The 22,515-nt window shown below is 38.3% G+C and overlaps 1 pseudogene; it reads left to right on the top strand.

The window, feature by feature from the left end:
- Positions 1-1,801: 1,801 nt before the first annotated feature.
- On the top strand, positions 1,802-2,272 carry LOC122705856 (annotated as a pseudogene).
- The last annotated feature ends 20,243 nt before the right edge of the window (positions 2,273-22,515 follow it).

Here is a 22,515-nt window from a genome sequence, read left to right as displayed (position 1 = left end):
TCAGTTTTATTATTTTAAAATTCTCTTCAGTGTTTCCCTGTTGCCTGCTTCTTTTGCTCTTGGTAATCCACCCTCCCAAGTTACTTGCATTTTGTGACTTTAATGGTGAGATAACCACTGACTCACTCCCACCCTCACCCATCAGCCAGCCTATCATGGCCCAGACCTCATATTCACAGAGAGTTTTACATTTAGATGTGCCATCTATATGAGGCTACACTTGTGGCCACAGAGATAGACCAGCAAGAAGGAAGGAAGATATTCACCTTACAATTTTTGACTTGTGTCATTATTGGACTGCTACATGTACATTAATTTTGTTTAAAAATCTGAAATTTTCTTGTGATTAGCACAGGCATAATGGATTGTACATTTGAGGTATTTAAAATAGGCGTACTACCCAAAGCATAACCTAATGCTGCTGCTGCTAAGTCACGTGAGTCGTGTCCAACTCTGTGTGACCCCATAGACGGCAGCCCACCAGGCTCCCGTCCCTGGGATTCTCCAGGCAAGAATACTGGAGTGGGCTGCCATTTCCTTCTCCAGTGCATGAAAGTGAAAAGTGAAAGTGAAGTCACTCAGTCATGTCCGACTCTTCGCAACCCCATGGACTGTAGCCTACCAAGCTCCTCCGTCCATGGGATTTTCCAGGCAAGAGTACTGGAGTGGGGTGCCATTACCTTCTCTGCATAACCTAATACCACACTGTAAATCAACTATACTCCAATAAAACTTTTGAAAAAAGTTATAAGTAAATATTAAAATGTACCACAATTTTTAATAACCATTTTGTCATTTCTACAAAGTGACAAAGTAATAGGCATATTGAGCCTGTAAGCACTGCTAAAGTGACCAATTCTATGAGTTTTCCAGGGACTAAGGTGTTTTCCAGGATATAGGAACTTCAGTGGTAAAACTGGGACAGTTCAGGCAAACCCAGGTGGTTAGCCACCCTACCTGAGCCCCTCAGAGAGCAGCACACCATGATCTCATAGAAGACTGGTTTCTCACTGACTGAGTTTTTTCTGGAGGGATGGAGAAGCCAGACATTTCTCCTGGATGCTGAAACAGGCTCTCAGACTAGGAGGCTTCAGCCTAGAAGCATGGCCGCCTCTATATACCAATGTCCTTTCCTCCCTAAACTGACCACCTCTCTCTGACTCAAACAGAGCATTTGTTTGATGACAACAGCAAATGCTATTAAGGAATGTCCTTTATATAAGTCACTGTAGAGTGTTTTATAACTGAACACACAGTGAATGTAGAAATTTTGCAATTTTTAAAGAATGTAGCAGAGACTTAGGTTTCTGAAGATCCCCAAGGCTGCTGCCACACCTGTGTGATGTAAATCAGAAAGCCCTAGATTTGGGGTTCCAGAGTTGAAATTTGAAGTGTCCAAGATGGGGGATCCAAACCCTTGAATATATAATGAAATAAGAGGCTTGGAGAGCGTATTATCCTGCTAAAACTGTACCCCATGTGAGCTAAATAACTAAAAAATCAATACATAGTGTTACTGACAACCAAGCTATTGTCTTTTGGTGATTTTGTGCTGAAACAGATAGTTGTAAAAGAGAATGATGGTGTTTTTCATGCATCATATGTTGCCCTCAAACCAATAGCATGATCTATAAATAATGATTTGTGGCAGGACTTAAGCATTGAAATAAAGTCATTTGTGAAAGTTTGATGAACATCTTTGCCTGTTTTTATTTTCAAAACAGTAAAATAAAAGACATCTAAGCTTGAAAGATAATGTTTAAAGAATAGGTTACAGCTTTCTGGTGGCAGAGTCTGGAAAAGATGTGTAGAAATGATACTTCACAAGGGGAATGAAAAGAAGGAAGAACAGGCCATTTTCTCCTTCAGGTTTGGCCCTCAGGTGGCTGAAGAGAAAATGTATATGGTATGTGCCACGTCTTTGCATCCTTCAATGACACTTTTGTCCATGTCACTGATCCTTCTGGCAAGGAAACCATCTACTGTGTAACTGATGGGATGAAGGTGAAGACCGACTGAGATGAATCATCTCCATATGCTGCTATGTTGGCTGCCCAGGATGTAGCCCAGAGGTCAAGGAGCTGGGCATCATTGCCGTCCACATCAAGCTCCAGGCCACAGGAGGAAATAGGACCAAGACTCCTGGACAGGGGTCTCAACCAGCCCTCAGAAGCCTGCTTGCTCAGCAATGAAGACTGGGCAGATTGAGGATGTCACTCCCATCCCCTCTGACAGCACTCACCAGAAGGGTTGCTCTGATTGCCATCTGTGAACAGGACTCCTCAAATTATTATTGTTCTCTGTTAAATTGCCATGATGTAAGCTCAAAAAAAAAAAAAAAAGAAAAGACTAGGTTACAGAAAATTCATCAACTGACTACTTAAAATTTGGCCTTTTGCCACACCTGTGAGGCTTAAACTGCAAGGTCAGTCAAAACAAAGGCAGTTGTTGTTGATGAATGATTGAACATGCATTAGCTTTGTGAAAGTGGAGCACCAAATAGGAAGGTCCCACTACTAGAACACTAGCATCTGTGTTTGTTGGATGGTATATTGGTACAAATTTTTGGAAGGTGCTTTGACCTTATAAACAAAATTTTAAATGCAATGTCCTCTGATTGAGCAAGGCCATTTCTAAGAATTTGGTACATTGACATAATGGCACAGATCTGCAAAACAAGGAAAGCTTATTGCTGAACATTGATAATATTTGTGACAGTTGTCCATCTAGACAATCTAAATCTAACAGTAGAGTTAAGAACTTTATTGTAGTTACCAGAGGCAGAGGTATGGGAAGGAAGGATAGGATGAAGATAGTCAAAAGGTACGCACTTTCGGTTATAAAGTACTAGAGATGTAATGTACTAGGGATGTAATAAATGTCATTAACACTGCTTTAATTTATATAAGAGTTTAGAGAGTAAATCCCAAGAGTTCTCATCATATGAAAAATATTATTTTTTCTATTTCTCTACTATTGTTGCCCTTATGATCACTAAGTTTATTGTGATAATCATTTCATATGTATGAAAGTCAAATCATTGTGCTGCCTCACCTTAAATTTACACAGTGCTGTATGTTAATTGTATGTCAATAAAACTGGAAGAAAAACAACTTTATTGGCATTCCACACTGAAGAATACTATTTAGGCACCAGGAAGAAGGAGGTAGGTTATGTGCATTGGCTTGGGAATAAGGCTGGAATATACTGGGGAGAAAATGACAAGTTGCAAAGCAGCATGCATCATGTGATTTTATTTTGTAAAATAAATATAAGAAAACAATCTGAATACACATTTGTGTGTACACTCATAAATCATTTAGGAAATATGTTCATGGCAAACTGTTGAGTGGTTAATTCTTAGAAATGGGAACAGAGGTGCTTCATTTGAATTTTTTAGGATGTACTTACATTACTTTTTCTGTTTGAAGGCAGAATTTCCTTTTTGTTTCTTTTAAGAACAAGGAAGCATGTTGTCAGTTAGGTCCTGACTGAAAAGCATTGTACTTCTTTCTTGCACTGACCATATCAGAGACAAATGGCAGTGGTGACTGGATATAAAAAGACACCGTGGACAGTAGGTAAAATCAGTCCTCTCCATCTAAAGAGAGAGCTGCTCTATCTTACAGTACTTCTGGCAAAAGGCTTCAACCAGGTAATGTACTAAAATCACTTATCAAATAAAGATAATATATTATTTAAGGAGTTAAATTTATCTATTTGTATCTATTTATATTGCTCTATTTCAAGTTTGGAGGATGAAGGATGCTTTTTCTTCTTACCCAAGTTATTTCTCTTCCCAGGCCTACATCTGTCTCTCTCTAGACACTACTCAATTAAAATAAATTTTAAGATATTTTAAAACAGGAGGCAGAAGCTATCTCACGAATGGTTCTAAAATAAGTGTTATTTCTGGAAGTTTCCAAATGGGCTAAGGGAATAGAGTGGGCCAGCACATACTTGTGGGATCCAACAAGTAACCCAACAATTATTAAGAGACTGAAGAGCAACTACCCAAAGACCAAAGACCAAGAGTAACTCACCAATATGGCACTTGTATCTCCACCTGTTAACAATGTCTGTCTATCAATTTAGTACCTGTGAAAGCAACCCAAGAGCTAACAGAAAGTATTAAAAACATATTTCTCAATTACTTTGAATAATAGCAGTTTAATCTTGGAAAACATCATTTGAACTCTTTTAAAGGGATTAAAAAATGTTCATTGCAGTATTTAAACACAAAATTACACATATAATAAATGAACAGCTTGTTAAATTTTCACAAATGCAACTCTTCCATATAGGCAGCATCCAGGTTAAGAAACAGTACATTATCAATACCCCAGAAACAGCTAATTTTTTTTAATGTCAGGGGACAATAAATTCGTGGGCCTGTTTTTGGATTGTCTTGGGAAAGATCAATGTCACAATATTGAATTCTCCAATTTATGAAGGTGGTTTATCTCTTACAAAGGGAAGCTTTGTAATTTAACAGCCTTTCTGGGAAATGCTGGAAAATCAGGAAGAGTGACTAAGTTCTTCAGTTTCTTCTGAGAGTCCCTGCAGGAAGATGTCCTGCTTCACTGCTTCCTCCAGGAAGGATATGGATATGTTCCTTGTCTTCATGGTATGGGTAGACTTGCCAGGTGGAGCCTCCAGTTTTCTAGCCATCGCTCTCATTTTACCATCCCAGTCACTGCAGGTGTTCAGTGTCTTCCTCCATGCACAGAACATGCTCCATCATCTTATGCCCTCCATTTCCTCTGCCGAGAATGTTTAGGTTGGCTTGGAGCAACACACTTGGGTGATCTTCCATCTCGGGTGGGGCTCTTGGTCCAGCCTCCTACTTTGCTGGTCATCTAGTGGTGCTGCTGGCTGTTCCCTGTGGGTTTTGACCTCCTATCCAGGAGCTTTCCTAAATGTGTTCCTCATACAAGTATGTGTTCAGGGCAAACAGGGATATATTCTTATTTTTTGTAGAAGTATACTTGATGCACAATATAAGTCACAGGTATACAACATAGCATGCACAACTATTAAAGGTTCCACTCCACTTATAATTATTATAAAACATTGCCTGTATTCCCTGTGTGGTATAATATATCCTTGTAGCTTAATTTATACCTAATGGTTTGTACCTCTTAACCCCTACCCTTATATTGCCCCTCCCTTCTTCTCTCTCCCCATGGGTAACCACTAGTTTATTCTCTATGTCTGTCAGCCTGTCCGTTTTCTTACAGTATTCACTAGCTTGTATATTTTTAGATTCCATATATAAGTGATACCATACAGTATTCGTCTTTCTCTGTCTGACTTATTTCACTTACCATAATGCCCTCCAAGTCCATCCATGTTGCTGCAAATGGCAACATTTCATTCTTTTTTTTTTATGGCTGGGTAGTAAAGCATTGTGCATATGTATACCACATCTTCTTTATACATTTATTTGTTGATGGATGTCAACAAATATCTTGGCATGTTCCATATGCCATATCTTGGCAATTGTAAATAATGCTGCTCTGAATATTGGGGTGCATGTATCTTTTTGAATTAGTCTTCTAATTTTTATTGGAGTATAGTTGATTTACAATGTTGTGTTAGTTTTGGGTGTAGAGCAAAGTGAATCTGTTATACATGTACATATATCCATCTTTTTTAGATTCTTTCTCCATATAGGCCACTACTGAGTGGAGTTTCCAGTGCTATACAGGAGGTCATTATTAGTTATCTATTTTATATAGTAGTGTGTGTATGTAGATTCCAGTCTCCCAATTTATCCCTTCTCCTTCTTCCCATGGTAACCATAAGTTTATTTTCTACATCTGTAGATATATCTAGAAGTGGATCTATATGCAGGAGTGAAATTGCTGGGTCATATGGTAGTTCTATTTTTAGTTTTTTGAGAAGCTACCATATTGTTTTCCACAGTGGCTGTACCAGTTTATATTCCTACCAACAGTATACAATGATGCCCTTTTCTCCACCTCTTCCCAACATTTGTTATTTGTATTCTTTTGGATGATAGCCATTCTGACAGGTATGAGATGATATCCCATCATGGTTTTGTTCTGCATTTCTCTGATGATTAGTGATGTTGAACATCTCTTCATGTGCAGGTTGGACATCTGCATTTCCTCTTTGAAAAAAGTGTCTATTGAGGTTTACTGCCCATTTTTTGATTGGGTTGTTTGTTATTTTTATGCTGAACTCTATGAGCCAAAAGGGATACATTCTTAACCTGAAATGCTTCCCCCTAATTTCCATAATAAAATTTTTAACATAAAAAAAGAAAAAATTGAATAGTTCATCAAATAAGCTAGAGTTAACAATTGTTAATATTGACCATATTTACCACACTGATCTTGTTAAGATGTTGTAGATACAGATATCATATTTTACCCTAAATATCAGAAGGCATCCCTAAAGTTAATACCTTTTCCTACATAACCAGAAAACATTATCATCTCTAACAATATTAACAATAATTTCTTCATATAATCTAATATCTAGAAGTTACTTAAGATTTTCCAACTGTTTCCAAAATATCTTTATACCTGGTTTATTCATGTTATTTCATTGTATGTTTTTTCGTTGTATTTTTTTATGTGGACCATTTTAAAAGTCTTTATTGAATTTGTTATAACATTGCTTCTGTTTTTTATGGGTTTTTTTTGGCCACAAGGCCTGTAGGATCTTTGTTCCCTGACCAGGGATCAAACCTTCACTCTCTGCATTAGAAGGCAAAGTCTTAACCACTGGACCACCAGGGAAGTCCCTGTCTGTTTCATCTTGAACTACCTTACCATTCACTTGTTGAAGCACCGTCTAGATTTGTCTGTTTGCTTCCTCAGAGCAGTGTGAGTTGTTTCTTCATCTCTTCTACGTCCTTTCACCTAGAAGTTAAACATTTTTCGGCAGAAAATACTTCATAGCAGAGGTGATATATACTTTCTATTTCATCATATTAGAAGGCACATGAATCTGATTCTCTTAATATTTGCAATGCTAAGATTGATCCTTGGGTTAAGACGATAACAGCCTTATCCTAGGATTATAAAATTACATTTTCTTGCTTGTGCATAGCAAGTAATCTTTGAGGTGAAATTTTGCAAATATGTAAAACACTGGTTCCCCATTGATCTTTCACATAATGCTTTTCACATCTTTGTTGATCCTTGCCTGAATAAACTATATCACTAAGGGATTGTAAATTGATTTCCTAATTCTATTATCTTTTACATTTATTATCTAACATTCTTCTATTACTAAGACTCTCTCTCATCAGCAAGGTTTAGTTGATTATGCTGATAACAATTCCTAATGGAAAGTGGAATAAATGCCTAATTACTTTCTTTTAAAAACTTGTTTTCTAAGTAAGAAAGTAATTACCAATTTTCAAAGTTACTGTTATAGCCACCACCACTGATAAGAAGTGAGTTTGTTGTTTTATTCTTATTTGAATATTTTTGTGGATTTTTAGTATGATACCATTATGAATTCTAAATATTTCAAACAATAACATCAAGTAGTTTTTGGTGTTCACATTGTTATACTTTTGGCCAGGAAAACCCCTTCAAGCTGGCTTATTCCTTTGACAAACTTAAAAGGCTTCGAAAGTTCTTTACTTTCTGACATGACAAGACCACCCAGGCTCACCAGTTCATCAGCTTGAACAAGTTTCTTAAACTTTCCAAGCTCCAGCACCTTCATTTATAAGACGCTAGTAGTGGTACCTACTTCATAGGGTTGATATGAAGAATAAATGAGGTAGTGTTGTTCAGCGTGGTAACACACTCAGTAGGCAGGTAAGGAGTTGCAGCATCTTTTGTCATTACTGGTCCAAGCTCTGCCTTTAACACCACTAGTGTTCTTGCTGTTTACTTGCTCAGCTATGTCTGACTCTTTGCGACCCCACGGACTGTGGCTCCTCTGTCCACGGGATTTCCCAGGCAAGAATACTGGAGTGGGTTGCCATTTTCTACTCCAAGAGATCTTTCTGATTCAGGGATCGAATCTGAGTCCCCTGCATTGGCAGGCAAATTCTCTACCGCTGAGCTACCACGGAAGCCTCAACAACACTAGTAACCTTGTATAAGACATTTGTCCTCTTTGGGCCTCAGCTTCTCTCTCTATACAATGGGAGATTTAAATTTGAGGTCCTTTCCACTTATGGGTAGCCAGATCAGTGGTTTTGTATGAACTTAACAAGAAAACAGAAACAAAACAACAGAAAAGTCCCAAGAAGGGAATTTATGAAAATCCCATGGCTAACATCGTATTCAATGGTGAAAGACTGACAGTTTTCTCCTTTCTCCTGAAAGTTTGATCCTTAAGACCAAAGCAAGGCAAGAATGTCCTCTTTCATCACTGCTCTTCAACATTATACTGGAAGTTCTGGCCAGAGCAATTAGGAGTTGAAACAAGTGGAGGAAGCATTGGAGGAGTGCCCTAGGATGAAGCCAGAGTGAAAGGGTTAAGAAAGGTTTTTCTCTCTGTGTATCTCTCTATGTCTGTCTCCCATTCAGTTTGTGGTATCCAAGGAAATCTGGCAAAATGTTAGCTGAACGTTAAGTTAAATGCTAGCTGAACACAGCTAACGGAGGTGATGGAATTCCATATAAGACTTCAGAGACCACATATAATGGAGATTACAGACTTTACAAAAATAATTTAGAAAAGCAATTCAGCAAACAAACAGCTAAAGCCTACAGCAAACAATGAAAACAAACACTGAAAAAAAGAACAATCTGAATTTCTAGAGTTGCTACATTATAATATTCAAAATGCTCAGTTTTCAAAAATTATGAAGCATGAAAAGAAACAAGAAAATATAGCCCATTCACAGAAGATGTTAACAGAAACTGTCCCCAGGGAAGTTATTGAACTTAAAAGACTTAAATCAATTGTCTTTATTATTCTCAAACAGCTAACGGAAACCATGAACAAATAGATAAAGGAAAGCTGGAGAACAATATGACAAAATATGAAATATTAACACAGAAACAGAAATGCTAAAAAGAGCCAAACAGAAGTTCTGGAGCTGAAAATTACTATAATTGAAATGGAAACTCACTAGAAGATTTCAAAAGCAGACTTGAGCAGGAAGAAGAAAAAAATGGTAAACTTGAAAATAGATCAATTGAAAATACCCAGTTTTAGGGACAGAAAGAAAAAAGAATGAATAAAATCAAACAGAGCCGAAGAGACCTTTCAGACACCATGTATCATACCAATGTATGTATAGTGAGAGAAGAGAGAGAAAGGTACACAGAGAATATTTGAAGAAATAATGGTCTAAAACTCCCCAAATTTGATATAGCATGTGAATCTACACATTTAAGAAACTCAACAAATTCCAAGAAGGATGTGTGGATCCTGTGTGGATCACAAAAAGCTGTGGAAAATTCTTAAAGAAATGGGAATATCAGACTACCTTACCTGCCTCCTGAGAAATCTGTATGCAGGTCAAGAGGCAACAGTTAGAAGTGGACATTGAACAATGAACTGGTTCCAAGTCAGGAAGGAGTGCATCAAGGCTGTATATTGTCACCCTGTTTATTTAGCTTATATGCAGAGTACATCACGTGAAATGCCAGGCTGGATGAAGCACAAGCTGGAATCAAGATTGCAGGGAGAAATATCAATAACTTCAGATATGCAGATGACACCACCCTTATGGCAGAAAGTGAAGAGGAACTGAAGAGCCTCTTGAAGAAAGTGAAAGAGGAGAGTGAAAAAGCTGATTTGAAACTCAACATTCAAAAAATGAAGCTCATGACATCTGGTTCCATCACTTCATGGCAAATAGATGGGGAAACAATAGAAACAGTGACAGACTTTCTTTTCTTGGGCTCCAAAATCACTGTAGATGGTGACTGCAGCCATGAAGTTAAAAGACTCTTGCTCCTTGAAAGAAAAGCTATGACCAACCTAGACAGCATATTAAAAAGCAGAGACATTACCTCACCGACAAAGGTCCATCTGGTCAAAGCTATGGTTTTTCTAGGACTCATGTATGGATATGAGAGTTGGACTATAAAGAAAGCTGCTGAAGAATTGATACTTTTGAACTGTGGTGTTGAAGAAGACTCTTGAGAGTCCCTTGGGCAGTAAGGAGATCCAACTAGTCCATCCTAAAGGAAATCAGTCCTGAATATTCATTGGAAGGACTGATGCTGAAGCTGAAGCTCCAATACTTTGGCCACCTGATGCGAAGAACGGTCTCATTTGAAAAGACCCTGATGCTTGGAACGATTGAAGGCAGGAGGAGAAGGGGATGACAGAGGATGAGATGGTTGGATGGCATCACCAACTCGATGGACATGAGTTTGAGCAAAGTCCTGGAGTTGGAGATGGGCCAGGAACCCTGGCATGCTGCAGTCCATGGGGTCGTGAAGACTCCTATATGACTGAGCGACAGAACTGAACTGAAAGGAGAGATTAGAACATCCTTATGTGTGTGCGAAGTCACTTCAGTTGTGTCTGACTCTTTGTGACCCTATGGACTGTAGCCCACCAGGCTTCTCAGTCCATGGAATTCTCCAAGCAAGAATATTGGAGTGGGTTGCCGTGCCCTACTCCAGGGGATCTTCCAGAACCAGGGATTGAACCCATGTCTCCTGTGGCTTCTGCATTGCAGGCAGATTTTTTACCAGTAAGCCACTGGGGAAGCCCTAGGACATCCCTAGATGGATACAAGCAAAGAGAATTTATTGATAATAGAACTGAAGGTGTTCTTTAGGTTGGAAAAAAAGGGCACCAGCGGTAACCCAAAGCTATATGAAAAAAAATATCTTTTGTAAAAGTAACTACATAGGTAAATATAAAAGCCAGTATTATTGGTTTCTAACTCATTTTACATGAATAAAGACAAATGCATAAGACAATTATAAATTTGTGTCAGAGGGTGCAAACATATAAAGGTATATTTTGTGAAAACAACAATATAAAGGGGGAAATGGGGCTGTATAGGAGCAGTTTTGTATGCTAATGAAATTAAGTTGGAATAAATTCAAGCTACATTGTTATAAATTTAGAACATTCATTGTAATCCCCATGGAAACTACTGAGAAAATATCTAAAAGTTACACACAAAAGCAAATGAGGAGGGAAAAATGGCACACTACAAAAAATTAAGTGCAAAAGAAGGCAGTAATAGAGAAAATGAGGAGCAAAAAGGTGTAAGACATACAGAAAACAAAGAGCAAAGGGCAGAAATAAGTCTGGCCTTAGTAGTAGTTACTTTAAGTGTAAATGAATGAAACGACTCTTAAAACAGGCAGAGATTGGCAGAACTTTTAAAAAATGATCCAGCTATATGTTGTCTATAACAGAGGTACTTCAACTCTGAGAACATGCATGGGTTGAACGTAAAAGGATGTAAAAAGATATTCCATGCAAATGCTAACCAAAAGAACTGGAGTAACTAAACTGAAATCAGAGGAAATAGACATTAAGTTAAACACTATTACCGGAGACAAAGAAGGACATTATATATTATTTGTAAAAGGGTTAATTCATCAATAAATTACAGGGACTTCCCTGGTGGTTCAGTGGTTAAGAATCTGCCTTCCAATGTAAGAGATGCTGGTCCAATACCTGGCTGGGGAACTAAGATCCCATATGCTGCAGGCAACTAAGCCTACATACTGTACAGCCCAGGCCAGAGCTAGAGAGAAGCCCGTGTGCCACAGGGAAAGATCCTGCATGCTTCAACGAGATCCTGTGTACTGCAACTAAGATCCAACACAGCCAAAATAAACATACGACAGGGCCCCCGAAATATATGAAGTGAACAGCAACGGAAAAAATAGTTCTACAATAGTAGTTGGAGACTTCAATATTCAACTTTCAATAATGAATAGAACATCTAAACAGAAGGTCATAAGGAAATAGAACGACAATATAATAATAGAGCAACACTATACACCAAGTAGATTTGACAGACATATTGGACAGTCTACTCAATAGCAGCAGAATACACGTTCCACTAAAGGGCACATGGAACATTCTCCAGAATAGCCCATGTATTAGGCCACAGAAAAATCTCAGTACGTTTAAAAAGGCTGAAATCCTCTGAAGTATCTTTTTCAACCACCATGGAATGAAGCTAGAGCTGAGCAATGTAAGGAAAACTGAAAAGTTTTAAACTGTGTGCATCTAGGTTGCTTCCATGACCCGGCTATTATAAACAGTGCTGCGATGAACATTGGGGTGCACGTGTCTCTTTCAGATCTGGTTTCCTCGGTGTGTATGCCCAGGAGTGGGATTGCTGGGTCATATGGCAGTTCTATTTCCAGTTTTTTAAGGAATCTCCACACTGTTCTCCATGGTGGCTGTACTAGTTTGCATTCCCACCAACAGTGTAAAAGGGTTCCCTTTTCTCCACACCCTCTCCAGCACTTATTGCTTGTAGACTTTTGGATAGCAGCCATCCTGACTGGCGTGTAATGGTACCTCATTGTGGTTTTGATTTGCATTTCTCTGATAATGAGTGATGTTGGGCATCTTTTCATGTGTTTGTTAGCCATCTGTATTTCTTATGCCCATCAGCAGACGAATGGATAAGAAAGCTATGGTACATATACACAATGGAATATTACTCAGCCATTAAAAAGAATACATTTGAATCAGTTCTAATGAGATGGATGAAACTGGAGCCCATTATACAGAGTGAAGCCTGAAAGATAAACACCAATATAGTATACTAACGCATATATATGGAATTTAAAAAGATGGTAACAATAACCCTATATGCAGGACAGAAAAAGAGACAGAGATATATAGAACAGAATTTTGGACTCTGTGGGAGAAGGCGAGGGGGGGATGATCTGAGAGAATAGCATTGAAACATGTATATTATCAAGTGTGAAACAGATCGCCAGCTCAGATTGGATGCATGAGACAAGTGCTCAGGGCTGGTGCACTGGGAAGACCCAGAGGGATGGGATGGGGAGGGAGGCGGGAGGGGGGTCGGGATGGGGAACACATGTCAATCCATGGCTGATTCATGTCAATGTATGGCAAAAACCACTACAATATTGTAAAGTAATTAGCCTCTAACTAATAAAAATAAATGAAAAAAAAAAAACTGTGTGCAAATTAAACAATGTAGTCTTAAACAACCAAGGGTCAAAGAAGAAAGGAAAATCACAAAACGTTTAGAGATGAGTGAAAATGAAAACACCATATACCAAAACATATGGAATGCAGTGAAAACAGTACCTGGAGGAAAAATCTATAGCTGTAAATGCCTGTGTTAAAAAAGAAGAACAATCTCAAATCAATAACCTAAATTTACAACTTAAGAAAGTAGAAAAGGTATAGAAAATTAAACCCAAAACAAGCAGAATGAATTAAGTTATAAAGATTAGAGAGGAGATAAGCAAAATAGAAAATAGAATTACCTATTTTTATAGAGATTATCAATGAAATCCGAAGTTGGTTCTTAGAAAAGATCAATAAAATTTACAGATTTTTAGCTAAAATTACCAAGAAAAAAAAAGAATTAATTTAAACAACTAAAATTGTAAATGGAAGTGGGACATTAATACTGACCTTACGTGAATAAAAAAGATTGTAAGAGAATATTGTAAACAACTGTATGCCAACAAATAGGATAACCTAGATGAAATGGACAGTTCAGTTCAGTTTAGTTGCTCAGTCGTATCTGACTCTTTGCGACCCTATGAACCGCAGCACGCCAGGCCTCCCTGCCCATCACCAACTCCCAGAGTGCACCCAAACCCATGGACAAACTCCCACCAAAACTGGCTTAAGAAGAAATAGAAAATCTCAGCAGACCATCAACAGGTAAAAAGACTGCTGCTGCTGCAGCTGAGTCACTTCAGTCGTGTCCGACCCTGTGCGACCCCATAGACGGCAGCCCACCAGGTTCCGCCGTCCCTGGGGTTCTCCAGGCAAGAACACTGGAGCGGGTTGCCATTTCCTTCTCCAATGCATGAAAGTGGGAAGTGAAAAGTGAAAGTGAAGTCGTTCAGTCGTTCAGCCCTTCAGTCGTGTCCGACTCTTAGCGACCCCTGGACTGCAGCCTACCAGGCTCCTCCATCCACGAGATTTTCCAGGCAAGAGTCCTGACTGGAGTGGGTTGCCATTGCCTTCTCTGAAAAAGACTGCATCAGTAATTAAAAAAAAAATCCAGAACTTCCAGAAAAGTCCAGAACAAGATGGTTTCAATAGTGAATTCTGTGAAACTCTAAAGAATAATTAATACTAATTCTTCTCAAACTCTTCCAAAGAATAGAAGAGGGGGGAACACTTCCTCAGTCATTCTACAGAGCCAGTATCACTTTGATGCCAATTCCAGACAAAGATGTCATAAGAAAGAAAACTATAGAACAGTATATAAATATAGATATAAAAATTCTCAATGAAATACTAGGAAACCAAATTTACAGCATATTTAATAAGGACTATACACCATGATCAAGTGTGGGTTGGCTTTTTTCATTCAGAATTCTTTGGAGATTCATCCACATTGTCACACCAATAACTATTTTATTGCTGAGCAATATTCTGTGGCATAAACAACCAGAGGTTGTTTAACCATTTATCCATTGAATGACAATTGAGTTGTTTCTAATTTTTTGATTATTATGAACAAAGTTGTTATTCACATTCAGTTTTTGTATCAATACGTTCTTAAGTATCTTGGATAAGTGCCCAAGACTGCAATTCCTGAGTCATATAATTGTTTCATATTTAGTTTTATAAGAAAACGCCCAACTGTCTTCTAGAATGGCTTCATCATTTTACATCCCACCAGCAGTTCATAGTGATCCTGTATCTCTCATCATCAGTAACATTTGATGGTGTCACTATTTTTATTTTAGCTATTCTGATGTGTGGGCAGTGGTATCTCATAGTGATTTTAATTAGCAGTTTTCTGATGACCAATAATGTTGAACATCTTTTCATGTGTATTATTTGTCACCTCTATATCCTCTTCAGTGACATGTCTGTTTATATCTTTTGCTTATTTTCTAATTGAATTTTTTTCTTTTAATCTTGAGTTTTGAGAACTCTTTATATATTCTAGATACTAGTCCTTTGTCAGATTTGTGGTTTGCAGATATTTTCTCTAAGTTGGTAGCTTTTCACCTTTTCAACAGGGTCTTTCTTGGAGCAGATGTTATTAATTTTTACGTTGTCTAACTTATCAAATTTTTTTCTTGTGTAGGTCATGCTTTTAGTGTCAAGTCTAAGAATTTTTCACTTAGTCCTAGATCCTAAATATTTTATCCAGTTTTTTTTTCTTAAAAGTTTTATACTTATATCTGTAATTCATTTGAAGTTAATTTTTACACAAGGTGTGATGTTTGGGTCAAATTTCATTTTTTTAAACTATGAATGTCCGATTGCTTCAGCACCATTTCTAAAAAAAAAAAAATTATCCTTTTCCATTGAATTGTTTTTGCATTTTGGAAAAAATCAGTTGTGCAGATATGTCTGAGCCTATTTCTAGATTTTTCTGTTCCGCCAGTACCACATAGTCTTGATTACTGGTTAACATTTTTAAAGCTCTGCACTAATTATAAAGTGCAGTAAGGACTGCCGGAGTTGGAGAAAAGGTCCCAATAGATATAACATTTGATGAAAAGTTTGCTGCACTTAGATTCAAAAGGCTTGAGTTTTGTAGTCTTATTGCATCGGGATGTGACTGGGTGACCTGGCCAAATCATTTAGTCTGAGACTCATTTTTCTCATCCATAGAATTGAGATGCTAATACCTGGGTAGCCTACCCTCCCAGTATCCTTGTGAGCATAAAAGAAAATATAGAGTCTATAAGGTTTAGACTAAAGCCAGTATTCAAATATAAAGGGTTATTATTTGAGGAATAAGGACAATAGACATTAAGGTCCTTCTTACCTAAGGTCATCTTCAATTTGGTTAGGTAGCATTAGCCAGAAAGTTTCACATGTTATTCAACAGATACATTCTTCCAGACACTGTGAAAAGTCCGTGGGACATAGATACAAAAATACATAGTCCTGTCCTTACGAATCTTCCTTTTCTGTGGGAACGAATTCCATTTTTCAAAAGTTAAGTGAATTCAAATTAAATGTATATTGAGCACTTCTTTAGAATTCTGGGAACTTTCTAGGTGAATGGATCCATGGAGCAAAATATCATAGTGAATTCTATGAAGCTCCAAAGAAGAATTAATACTAATTCTTCTCAAACTGTTCCAAAAAATAGAATAGGAGGGAACACTTCCTCATTCATTCTACAGAGCCAGTATTACCTTGATGCCAAATCCAGACAACGATGTCACAGGAAAGACTATAGAACAGTATATAAACATAGACGTAAAAATTCTCAACAAAATACTAGGAAACCAAATTCACAGCATATTTAATACAGATTATACACCATCCTCATATTTTCAGGGGCTGCACACTGACCTTAGCGGAGCCAAAAGGAAAGGGGGAGGGTTTTCCTGGACAAAAGTAAAAACACTCCGAGGCTCACATTCTTGTCACCCTTTCCAGCTAGTTCCATCTCTAGTTCCATTTCTTTGCCATGCATTTATTAAAATGAAACGAAAACATCCCATGGAGCCAATTTAGAGTCCGGTATGCTGTGAATAAAAAACACATTTTGCCTACCTCAAATAGGACAGAACCTGTTGAAAGGGTCAGCCTGCCTCATCTCTATTTTCCCAGGTCCCATTTTACAAATTGACTTCAGTCCCTTGTCTTCACTGTACATTGCTGAAATCAGTTTGTAAAATGAAGTAGTTTTAACAGTCAGAGAAAGACTGGTATGCATCATTCCTCTGGACAGCCTGCAATAAAGAAAATCTCACTTGGAGAATAAAGGCTATTGTCATTTAAAGTGTTTTTACATGATACTTGGTGCATTTAGAAAACAAAGCATGAGCATAAAATAAAACACACAATAGCAAAGCATGCTTCGGCACAACAAGATCAGAATCCTGTTCCTAGACTCTTAGCTGGAGGGATATTTGGAAACAATTGCCAAGTAGAATACCATCCTAACCGTTGGTGGGGCTCTGCTGCCCCCAGGTGGCTGAAGCCTGTCTCTGACAACTCTAGTTAGTGCTCTTGTGCAGAAGAGTGATTTTTCGAATGGAGAGAATGGATGGATACGGTGATGACTCGTTCATTTATTTATTCAATTAATAAATATAGAATTTCAACTATATTGCTAGGCACTGTGCCAAGTGCTGTTAGGAAATGACATTTGAGATCCAAGATCTGAAACTGCCTTATCATTAAGAAGTCAAGGGCCATACTCAGGGCTGCCCTGGGCATTGGTCTCAGGAGAACAGTAGGAGGTAGCAAGGACTGGGGAAGTGAACGATGATAATGGAGGCAGGATTTTCCAAATATGTTTCTTCCCCCAGGGGCACAAGCGTATCTTATAGCCTATTATTAATAATTGAAATCCATTGGGTTAACAAGAGAAAGAATAGAAAGTAGGTAAATGTGAGCGTTAGATATACACTAGAAGGTTTATACAGGGAAAGTTTGAGGTGGGGACAGGAAGAGAGAATAGGCAAAACCCTTTGCTTCACTGAAAAAAATAAGCAAAACAGATTAAAAAAAAACAGGATACCATATTTAACATGGCTTATCCTCAGAGATTATGACAGCCAGTATTAGTCACTGTAGTATTGATGGGTGTGGAAACTGGCGCATTCCATTTGACACAGCAAATCCAGCATTAGGAATTCATTGTCCAGAACTACTTATGGAGGTAGGTAGAGAAAAGAGCAGATGATAAGACCACGTGCCCTTCATTTCACCTAGGCTTAAATGATGGCATCACAGATGCTTAGAGTTCCTTAGGGGTTCCTTCTTGAGATTGAAATTGTGTTGGCAGTTGTCTCTGTGGCTGGTTACTACTCTTATCTCCTGTTATGATTCTGTAAAAATGTTTATAAAATCCCCAACCTTTTAATTTCAGTTGACCTCAAACCTTCATTTGCTGAGCTCCTGTTGAATGTAAGACTTTGGCTCGTTGGGAAGAACAATGAAGGGATGATTTAGATTTGGTTCCTTGCACTCAAAGACCTTGGTCTAGAGAAGTTTGACTTGTAAAAACATAAGCTACAGTAATTCAGTAAAATAATGGCTATAACACAGCATAATGGAAATAGGTCATAAGGAAGATACTGCTGCTAAGTCACTTCAGTCGTGTCCGACTCTGTGCGACCCCATAGACAGCAGCCCACCAGGGTCCCCCGGTCCCTGGGATTCTCCAGTCAAGAATACTGGAGTGGGTTGCCATTTCCTTCTCCAATGCATGAAAGTGAAAAATGAAAGTGAAGTCGCTCAGTCGTGTCCGACTCTTAGCGACCCCATGGACTGCAGCCTACCAGGCTTCTCCGTCCATGGGATTTTCCAGGCAAGAGTACTGGAGTGGGGTGCCATTGCCTTCTCCAAGGAAGATACAGTTCATTCTAATTAGAGAGATAAGGGAGGGGTGCATTCCTAGTAGATGTTATATTTGAGACGTGAAATATTTGAGTCAGGTGGCACTGTGGTAAAGAATCTGCCTGCCAATGCAGGAGACACAAGAGATGTGGGTTTGATTCCTGAGTCAGGAAGATCCCCTGGAGTTGGAAATGGCAACCTGCTCCAGTACTCATGCCTGGGAAGTGCTGTGGACAGAGGAGCATAGAGGGCTACAGTCCACGGGGTCACAAAGAGTTGGACATGACTGAGTGAGCACACCACTGCCCCCACCTCCTCTAAGCTTCCAGACTTTGAAAAAAAAAAACTTCAATCTTTCTTGTTTTTATTTTCTATTATATGAGCATGCACATTTGGAAAAATCCAAAGGATAAGAAAAATAGAGTAAAATTCTCCCTTTAAAATTGGTGGTTCCCTGCCCAATCTCATTTCTTTTCCTAAAAGCAAACAACGCTCAGCTTATTGTGTTTTTTTTCAGAATGATCTCTACTGTATTTATGTGAATATATAAGTCTGCTGTGATTTTACGTAAATGGGTATATGTGTTTTTCTGCACTTCAGAAAAAACTCAGTACCATATTTTGGAGATTTTTTAATGTTAGTACATACAGTTTAAACTCCTCCTTAACTAGAATTTCACAGTAAGGCTATTTCACCATGTCCATTTTGATGGTCCATAAAGTGAGAGCAACTAAGGTCTTATCTTATTTGCATAAACAAAGCAAGCAAAAGAACCCACCTCAACTCCGGACCTAACAGACATCTTTTTTTTCATATTTATTTATTTTTATTGAAGTATGGTTGATTTGAAATGTGTTAATTCCTGGTGTACAGCACAGTGATTCAGTTATATATGTATTTATATTCCTTTTTCACTATAGTTTATCACAAAATATTGAACATGGCTCCCTGTGATATATTATATGACCTTGCTTTTATCTACTTTATATATAGTAGTTTGTATCTGCTAATCCCAAACTTCTAATTTATCCCTCCCCCACACTTTTCCTCTTTGGTAACCATAAGTTTCTTTTCTATGTCTGAGTCTGTTTCTGTTTTTTGAATAAGTTCATTTGTATAATATTTTAGATATATAAGAGATATCATGTGATATTTATCTTTGTCTGATTTACTTCACTCAGTATGATAATCTCTAGGTCAAACCATGTTGCTGTGAATGGCATTATTTCATTCTTTTTATGGCTGAGTAGTATTCCATTGTATACATAATATACCACATCTTTTTTATCCATGTCTCTCAAATAGATGTCTTATTTTAAACTCTCACTTAAAGCTCCTCACCCAAATTCCTTGAACTCTACCTAGAAAGAGAGACACAATCTTTGCAACCTCCAAACCTGTCCAGGGTTCTGTCTGCAAACTGCAAACCCTCTTCCCTACTCCAAGAAATTTTACTCTGCATGGGGGAAGTAGATCTTCCATCTCTGGAATCCACCCCAATCTATGCATTTTGCTCTCCCACTGTCCAATTTCCTTGATTTTTGATATCCAAAGCAAGTATGTCCACTAAAACACCAACAAAACAAGTTTACAAAGCAAAACTTTTTACCTAAGCAGTAGCTTCTACAACTGTGTTTTGACTTTCAATCCCACCATGAATTGGTAAAAATTCAGGTCCTCTTTTAAGTCTCTGAGATTCTAGCTGGCCTTCCCTAAGGCAAGTACATTGATATCTCAATGGTGGAATGAAAGGGAACAGGACAAGGAAGCCCAGATGATATCTCAAATATGATCTACTAGAACTTGAACATTTTCCCAAATTAAGTATACTTTGTAAGCATCATTTTAATGGTTGCCCAGCATTCTAACCAACAAATATAATTTACTATTCTCTTATTTTAAAAGATTATATTATAGATGATCTATTATGATTATCTTATGACATATTCCCCCTCACCCTGAATTTGTATAATTTACACAATCGTCAGTTAGTCAGTTCAGTCACTTAGTCGTGTCCAACTCTTTGCAACCCCCATGGACTCCAGCACGCCAGGCTTCCCTGTCCATCACCAACTCCCAGAGCTTGCTCAAATTCATGTCCATTGAGTCAGTGATGCCATCCAACCATCTCATCCTCTATCATCCCCTTCTCCTCCTGCCTTCAATCTTCCCAAGCATCAGGGTCTTTTCCAGTGAGACTGTTCTTTGCATCAGGTGGCCAAAGAATTGGAGTTTCAGCTTCAGCATCAGTCCTTCCAGTGACTATTCAGGACTGATTTCCTTTAGAAAGAACTGGTTGGATCTCCTTGCAGTTCAAGGGACCCTCAAGAGTCTTCTCCAACACCACAGTTCAAAAGCATCAATTCTGCACTCAGCTCTCTTTATAGTCCAGCTCTCACATCCATACATGACAACTGGAAAAACCATAGCTTTGACTAGATGGATCTTTGTCAGCAAAGTAATGTCTCTGCTCTTTAATATGCTGTCTAGGTTGGTCATAGCTTTTCTTCCGAGGAGCAAGCATCTTTTAACTTCATGGCTACAGTCACCATCTGCAGTGATTTTGGAGCCCAAGAAAAGAAAGTCTGTCACTGTTTCCATTGTTTCCCCATCTATTTGCCATGAAGTGATGGAACCGGATGTCATGATCTTTATTTTTTGAATGTTGAGTTTCCAAGCCAGTGTTTTCACGCTCCTCTTTCACTTTCATCAAGAGGCTCTTTAGTTCTTTGCTTTCTGCCATAAGGGTGGTGTCATCTGCATATCTGAGGTTATTGATAATGTTTCTCCCTGCAATCTTGATTCCAGCTTGTGCTTCATCCAGCCTGGCATTTCGCATGATGTACTCTTCATATAAGTTAAATAAGCAGGGTGACAACATACAGCTTGACATACTCCTTCCCCGATTTGGAACCAGTCCATTGTTCCATGTTTGGTTTTAACTGTTGCTTCTTGACCTGTACTCAGATTTTTCAGGAGGCAGATAAGGTGGTCTGGTATTCCCATCTCTTTAAGAATCTCCACAGTCTGTTGTGATCCACACAGTCAAAGGCTTTGGCATAGTCAATAAAGCATAAATAGATATTTTTCTGGAAGTCTCTTGCTTTTTCAATGATCCAACAGATGTAGGCAATTTGATCTCTGGTTCCTCTGCCTTTTCTAAATCCAGCTTGAACATCTGCAAGTTCATGATTCACATACTGTTGAAGCCTGCTGGGAGAATTTTGAGCACTACTTTGCTGGCATGTGAGATGAGTGCAATTGTGTGGTAGTTTGAACATTCTTTGGCATTGCCTTTCTTTGGGATTGGAATGAAAACTGACCTTTTCCAGTCCTGTGGCCACTGCAGAGTTTTCCAAATTTGCTGGCATATTGAATGCACTTTCACAGCATCATCTTTTGGGATTTGAAATAGCTCAACTGGAATTCCATCACTTCCACTAGCTTTGTTCATAGTGATGCTTCATCAGGCTCACTTGACTTGGCACTCCAGGATGTCTGGCTCTAGGTGAGTGATCACACCATCATGGTTATCTGGGTCATGATGAACTTTTTTGTATAGTTCTTCTGTGTGTTCTTGCCACATCTTCTTAATATTGTCAGCTTCAGTTAGGTCCATACTGTTTCTGTCCTTTATTGTGCCCATCTTTGCATGAAATATTCCCTTGGTATCTCTAATTTTCTTGAAGAGATCTCTAGTCTTTTCCATTCTATTGTTTTCCTCTATTTCTTTGCAGTGATCACTGAGGAAGACTTTTTTTTTTTTTTTATCTCTCCTTGCTATTCTTTGGAACTCTGCATTCCAATGGGTTTATCTTTCCTTTTCTCCTTTGCCTTTAGCTTTAGCTTCACCTATCCTATTTGCTTCAAATGCCAAATGACAGTAGATGATTGACACTGAGTTCTTTGACAACTTCTCCTGTAGCTATAAGAGGATCATCTTCAATGACTGCTCGCAGCTGGTCAGTTGTTAACTTCGGATGGCTGGCCACTATGCGTCCCCATTATGACACTTCCAAGTTGTTGTAACAGCCAGGTTATTTGTCTGTCTTTCCCCCAGTCACTTCCTTCTGCACAGCGACCGTGTTTTAG

This window comes from Cervus elaphus, chromosome 12 (assembly GCF_910594005.1).
Source record: "Cervus elaphus chromosome 12, mCerEla1.1, whole genome shotgun sequence".
Lineage (NCBI taxonomy): Eukaryota > Metazoa > Chordata > Mammalia > Artiodactyla > Cervidae > Cervus > Cervus elaphus.
This window is presented reverse-complemented; position numbering and strand designations above follow the sequence as displayed.